Below are 6127 nucleotides of genomic sequence, written 5' to 3'. Positions count from 1 at the left end.
GTCTGGAAATGTTAAGCAGCTGTTCACTGAAAAAGCACATGTAAAACAATTTTAAAGATTGTTGAAAACATTATTATATGTGAATAACCTTGTTATCTAATTTTGAATTGAAACCTTTGAAGTTGAACTGGTGTCTGACTGAACAAAAATAAATCCTGAAATTTAATTTAATTTCCTGCACTCGATAGAGATTGAGTGAAACTGAACCCTCTCACTGAACAGTGACAAGCTTGAGATAAAAAAGCTATGACTACAAGGTAAAGTGGAGTTTGTATACCCTTTAGGAAGGGGTGGGGTGGGGGTTGAACATAAAATATGTGCATACATTGCAACTTTACCCTGCTCTATCCAAACTATGTCCCTGGTACCACTGATGTACAGATCTTATAAAAGTAGGCACTCTCTTTCCAAGTACCTACTTTTTTGCACATGTATACCCAGTGCAATGTATAAGAGCCACTGTTTCCTTTAAACTGAGTGGTGTGGGGGGGGGGGGGCTGTTTCATGATCATATTCTCAATAGTGAAGGACAGGCAAGCTCTACAGGACTCCAAGGAACCTGCCTGTGCCTAGCAATTGAAAACACAATATTGAAGCATCACCGCAATATAGTTGGAGGACATGCACTCATCTTAGAGGAAACAGTGATAAGAGCCCTCTTCGGCCTGTAACACTGGGAAAAAGAATGATCTAATTACCCCAATATTGGGCAGGTGATCATATAACAGGACATTTCTGTGCATAAAGCAATGTTTAATGCCTCTTAAAATAACCCTTTTGAAGGGTAATTTTAAGTGGCAAGTCCATGGCTAAAACAACATAGTAACATAGTAGATGACGGCAGAAAAAGACCTGCACGGTCCACCCAGTCTGCCCCAACAAGATAAACTCACGTGTCATTTTTTGTGTATACCTTACCTTGATTTGTACCTGTCTTTTTCAGGGCACAGACCATATAGGTCTGCCCAGCACTATCCCCACCTCCCAACCACCCGCCCCGCCTCCCACCACCGGCTCTGGCACAGACCGTATAAGTCTGCCCAGCACTATCCCCACCTCCCAACCACCAGCCCTGCCTCCCACCGCCGGCTAAGCTTCTGGGGATCCCTTCCTTCTGAGGAGGATTCCTTTATGTTTATCCCACGCATGTTTGAATTCTGTTACAAAAAATAAAAAGTGCGAACGCAGTCCCCCACTACCAGAAATTATGCAGTCGAGTTTCCCGCATGTGGGGAAATCGCAGGGGTCAGCAAAGCCTGAGTGCAATGGCTGTGCCTCACCCTGGGAGCGCCACCTTCTGGATCATGGACTAATCTCCCCTGCCAGGTAAATGCTTTAGCCATTCAATATGTAGATAAGCTCATACACGGAGAGCCTGATTTATAAGTTTACCCAAAGTGAACAGAGGCATTCTTTAGGGTGGCTTTGTGGAGGGGTTTATACTTTTATACAAACTTTTGAAAATTCCACCACATGCACCTAAACATAACTACATTGATTTGTTTATTCAGCTTGGCTCAGATTATATGGCCTTTTGTACATATGACTCCCAGTAGTTCATGGTTCTTAGTTTAAAAGGTGCCTAAAATCCAGGGATTTGGTATACTTCACACAGTAGCATGGGTACTACATGCCTGGTCCCTAATTGGAGGTATAACTGAGAAGGAAGTTTCTAGCTGTGCTCAAAATCAGACTTAGCATTTAAGGCGGGAGTACTTACACCTACCCTAGACTTGGTGTAACACCCACACATAGTTGTGTGCAAATAATGTATAATTTACATGCATACCTGTATACACCACCCAAACTCTGCCCATGCACACACCCACTAGCAAAATTCATAGCATCAAATCACGGGGCATACTTTTACACTAGTTGGTATTCTATAAGAGCTCATTTTCACCCACACATGCAAATAACTAGAATCCCTCTATTTGCACACCTTCATGCTGTCTACTATTAGGCATCACATTATATCATTATTCCTGTAGAGTATAAAATAAGCGAAAATTCATGTATTTTACTCATAAACTTTTTTGTTTGCTCCAGAGTACATGAAAATATCAGCAGCCTCAATCTATCCATAATTTCTGCCAGTTCACCCCTAGTACTTTATAAAGGCACAAAAGATGCCTATGGTGCTCATTTTCAAAGTAGATGGAGGTCTCAAAATGGCCAACATGACATCCATCTGCCAAAAATGTCCAAATCGTGATTTTTGAAATTTGGACGTTTTGCACTGCAGTTCATCCAAAGCAAGGGGGCGTGTTGCAGGCGTATTTTGAGTGGGCCCAAAATTAGGACACCTTTCAGAGATAATGGAATGAGAAGAAATGTCCAAGGCAAAAAAAGAAGGATGTTTTTATCTAGAACTGTTTTAATCACGTCCAGGATACAAAAAGGTGCCCTGATTGAGCTGCTGACCACTGGAGGGATGAAGGCATGGCACCTCCTTCATCTCCTAGTGGTTACTGACCCCCTCCCACCCACCCCCCTAAGAAGTGAAAATGATAGTGGATTCCAGGCTCTATCACAGCTTCAGGTATTATGGCTATTCCTAATGAAACAGCATGCAAATATAAGGAGTAGCCTAGTGGTCAATGCAGTGGACTTTGAATAATGGGGCCAAGGTGTAACTCTCACTTTAACTCTTATTTCTGAACAAATATGAGAGCCCTCTTGGAATACCTACTGTACCTGCATTTATAAGACACCTGCAAGCATGATAGTGGTATCCAGGGGCGTAGCCACGGGTGGGCCCGGGTGGGCCTGGGCCCACCCAATTTCGAGTCAGGCCCGCCCAGCAGCAAAGTTCCTGACGGTGATTCCTGTCACAGCGATTCCCACACGCTGCCTGCCAGTGCCGGCTGCCGCTCGATCTCCTTGCGCTACTAAGCGCTAACCCGGAAGTCTCTCCTCTGCAGGAGAGACTTCCGGGTTAGCGCTTAGTAGTGCGAGGAGATTGTTGAGCGGTAGCCGGCAGGCAGCGTGTGGGAATCGCTGCGACTGGAATCGCCGTCAGGGGCTTTGCTGCTGGGCAGGCCTGCAAGGAGGGTGAGATGCTGCAGCTGCAGGGGGGGGAAGATGTCGCATGGGGGAGGGGAGGGGAGGGGAGGGACACAGCAGCTGCACAGGGGGAAGGGAAGATGGAAAGAAAGATGCTGCACAGGGGGGAGGGAAGATGGAAAGATGAGGCTTGGTTGGTGGGTGAGGGAGATGCACAGGGAAAAAGGGAGAGATGCAGCAAAGGGGTGGAGGGGTGAGGAAGGAAGAAGTCTTGGCTGTGTATGAGGTGGAGGGGAGGGACACATGCTGCATACAGAGGGGATAGGTGGGGAGGGGGAGAAATGGTAGGCATAGGGGTGGAGAGGAGGGAGAAATGGTGGGTATAGTGGTGGAGGGAGGGCGGAGCAGAGAAAATTTTGTGCCCACCCACTTTGGGCTTAGGCCCACCCAAAACTGGCTGTCTGGCTACGCCACTGGTGGTATCCACAACAAAAACTGGAAAAGCAGCCTCTATGAAAAACCAACACAATGACGACTAGACAGGGAGATGAATCTTGAGAACTCTTTAACAAAAGCAGCAGAAAAAGTCCCAACATGGGACATGTTTTGGCGGACGAAGCTGCCTGCCTCAGGGATCACAGTAAACACTCTTGTAGGTAGAGCCACTGGGGGTAGTGTCCAGTGCGGTAGTGTGTCTGCAAACTGTGCGATGCACGTAGGGTACAAACACAAAGAGCGCTACCGTGAACTGGTAAAGAGAAGGTCCCCAGGGAATGTTGCCCCTATTTGGGTTTCTGCGAAGTACTTGTGAGCTGACTTGGCAACTGTTGGAAACAGGATACTGGGCTAGATAGATGGACAACTGGTCTGACCCATTATGGCTATCCTTATGTTCTTATGACCTCTTCACCAGTTCATGGTGGTGCTTTTGGATGGTGCTTTGGATGAACTGCAGTGTAAAACTTCCAAATTCTGCCTTTCAAAAATCGCGATTTTGACATTTTTGGCAGATGGATGTCTGGTCGTTATTGTGTCATTCTCTACTCCCAATTGGTTCCTATTATAGTGGTGTATCTTTTAAGTACAATAGGTTTTAATCACTTCCTGAAGGGCTCACAATAACATATAAAGGTATTAAGGTAAGGTTTGTACCTGGGTCCTGTTGTTTAAAGTTCACTGCACTGACCACTAGGCTGCCACTCTGCTCTTCATGGATGTTTGTGTGGCCATTTTTTGTACAAATGATGTCAGACGGATGTTTTTGTGTCTGTTTTTTTTGGCGTTCATATTTTGAGCATTCATTTTGCATGTTTCCAGCACAAGAACGTACTTCTTACGTATTTTTAAACTGGAAATCTCTCAGTTTTTCCTGTTCGAAAATGGATGCGAGATGGATGGGGTTTTTTGGAAGTTATGAGGAGGACATTCCAATTCTAACTTGGATGTCCTTTAGAAAATACCTTCCATGTGTCTTTAAAAAACAGGCTGGAAAAAGGCATCTTATTGCCCCCCCCCCCCCAAACTGCACATAATTTTGAAAATTCAAAAGCATGCAGTTAGTTCAAGAAGCCACCCCAGAAATGCTTCATCCTACAGTGAGTACAAGTACATGTGAAATGGCACTACATATAGACGTTTACCAACAGATAAGATGGATAATTTTATAAAAACCCATTCCATGAGTAATGCACTGTTTGATCCGTGGAAATTGATTTGGCAATTACCCTGAAAATGCACTGGTTGAAGCTGGCATGCAGTTCTTGCCTTGTTTTAAATGATTGCATACTCTCCTGTACGGTACATTATCTTTAATATTTCATTCTTCCTTCTCTTTTCCGTGCAAAATGTTGATCTTTATCCAGGTAAGCAATGATTTTTTCTTTTATTAAGCAATAATACCAGATGGCAAACATTTTATGGCAGATTATAGTTTGTTTGCAAGAATTTAAGCAAAATATTAAGGGCAAGTAAATATCCATGCAAGAAGGAATTATTGTTACTGTAAAATGAAAAATCTTTTGAGGGAGATGATAGGACTTATGTGACAGCTTTTTCTAAATCAGCAGTTGGCATGAATGTTCTGCACACTGTTATTGTGATATACTGTAGGAACCAGCTGGTCACATTGTATGGCATTTAGCAGTGTGCTGGGTATTTCCAGTTAACCTGGATTGGAATAAGATACCGAGCTAGGTGTCTCAGCAGCCATTTTGAAGGAGGAGTCAGCCCTTCGCAGGAGTGAGTGGATCATTCCTGCACCTACTATCCCACCAACGAAAATGTAGGCCCTGGAGGAGGTCCACCACCGGAGAAAGGTGTCCAGGAGAGGGCTCTCTGCCAGTTGGGGTGTCCCTCATGTGCCGCATTACAGCAGGGTCTTCTCTGAGGATGCGCTTGTGTTGGCACCGGAGCGACTCAAGGTCCCAGTGAATACCGAAGCATCTGTAAAACACAAGTTGGTGGAGACAGGGTTCAGGTGATGGGCCTTCTTGGCATCACATACATTATTATTTTTTACAACATGTTATGTAATGCTCCTCACATAGCCTGTGACAGATGGCAACAGTTAGATTTGGGGGGAGGGGGGCTGAAGGGGTGGGTATGCATTACACAGGCACAGGTGCTGTGTGAGCCGAGGTGACTATAGAGACAGAGGATGGCATGGTGGCCTTTCTGTGGAGCATGTGCACTGTTGCTGGGAGGTGGGGATGGACAGTTGGATAAACCAAGTGTGCCTTAAGGTAACTCAATGTGCTTTAGAGAGCTGCTGCCAATGTTCCCATCAGTATGTAGACATGGGGCAGGATGGGGGGGAAGGAGGTCCAGATATGTGCAGTCCCTCATTTCAGCATTGAACGGTTAGTGGAGAGGGCCTCATAATTACTTATTGGATATTCTGTGCATTCTGATTTCAGCAATGTTTTTGTCATGTGTTGCAACAACAAAGGGACCTCACTGTATGACTGGTGCTGTGATCCTGGGGGGCACTGCTTCACACTCACCATGCCAGGGTGCCTTTCATGGATCTCCATGTCCTCATAGAGACATTGTGTGTGTGTGTGGGAGGGGGGGGGGATGTCAGGTGGTCATGGTACTTAAAAATTTCTCAGGCACAGGAGGA

At 45.3% G+C, this 6127-nt stretch overlaps 1 non-coding gene across 1 annotated transcript; it reads right to left on the bottom strand.

Moving 5' to 3' along the window:
* Positions 1-1169: 1169 nt before the first annotated feature.
* Positions 1170-1334, bottom strand: LOC115467471. The gene has a single exon (XR_003941755.1). It is a non-coding gene; the product is annotated as a U1 spliceosomal RNA (small nuclear RNA).
* Between the last annotated feature and the right edge of the window lie 4793 nt (positions 1335-6127).

Source organism: Microcaecilia unicolor, chromosome 3 (genome assembly GCF_901765095.1).
Source record: "Microcaecilia unicolor chromosome 3, aMicUni1.1, whole genome shotgun sequence".
NCBI classification, from domain to species: Eukaryota; Metazoa; Chordata; class Amphibia; order Gymnophiona; family Siphonopidae; genus Microcaecilia; species Microcaecilia unicolor.
The sequence above is the reverse complement of the archived record's forward strand: the minus strand, read 5'-3'. Positions and strand labels throughout refer to the sequence as shown.